Raw genomic sequence first — 1,158 nt, forward strand, 5'->3', positions numbered from 1 at the left:
ATTTGTTTAACTGTAACACTTGTTCCATCCAGTTTTTTCATGTCAATTTTCTCCAGGCCTTTTTTTTTTTTTTGGTCTTTTTAAAATGTATTTATTTACTGTACATCAATATGGTGTATAAAATGAGGATTTCCATCCCAAACACATTGTGTATGGACTCAACCAAGGATATGACCATACACGTTATCATCAACAAATCATTCTTTTTGTTTTTTTCTTATACATTTTGCTTCCCCCCCCTTGATTCCCTACCCCTCATCCTCTACTAATTCTACCCTCTCTTCCCACACTGTCTCTGGTATCTACAGTTGTTTCCCATGCCTTTTTTCTTTTTTTTTTTTTATCCTATCGATTCACTAGAGATTTTAATTTAAAAACTTTCAATAGTAAGCACAGCTGATATGTATATATCTGTGAACACATGTCTGAATTCAGGCATCTACCTCAGTGAGAAAAGGGAATATACTATAAAGTAGCACCTAGCAGCACCTAGCTGGGTTATATAGCTTACTGCAGTCATTAAACAGGTATTAGTAGGTATTTTTAATGCATTTTTTAATTTTAAGAAAAAAACATTTTAATTTTAAAAGATCAAAATAAAAAATTGGTACAAAAAATCTGCTTAAAACTTAAAGCCAAGAAAATGGTTAGGATTCAGTTCAAATAGTAGGTAGATAAACCTATCAACAGTTTAAGACAAAAATTCTTAAATGTGGAAATCAAAGTATCGAAGAAAATCAGTCATGTTTTATTTTCAAGTCCAATGATTCTCTTTCACTAGTTCGGTCTCATGTATTTACTCATTCTTCTGTTTAATTTGCAGTGTTGCTGTGGTCTGATCTTTCCACTGAAACTCTAGAAGTTGACATTCAGCTCTGGACTTGTCCCTACCATCGGGCTGGCCATCCTCTTGGTTGTCTCTCGTCCTCTTATTTCTGTGTGTCCGACTTCAGTTTTCCTAGTCTAGCACTCCCTTCAGCACTTTTTGGAGGGCCGGTATGGCGTTGGTAAATTCTTTAAGGCTTTGTTTATCTGAGAATATTTTTGTCTCCCCAACCCCCATATGGAACATAACCTTGCTGGGTATAGTCTTCTTGGTTGAAATTGGTTTTCATTTAACACGTGGAATATATTTTCCCATTCTTTCCTTGCTTGCAT

Source organism: Tupaia chinensis, unplaced genomic scaffold, assembly GCF_000334495.1.
Source record: "Tupaia chinensis unplaced genomic scaffold, TupChi_1.0 Scaffold143591_1, whole genome shotgun sequence".
Classification (NCBI taxonomy): domain Eukaryota; kingdom Metazoa; phylum Chordata; class Mammalia; order Scandentia; family Tupaiidae; genus Tupaia; species Tupaia belangeri.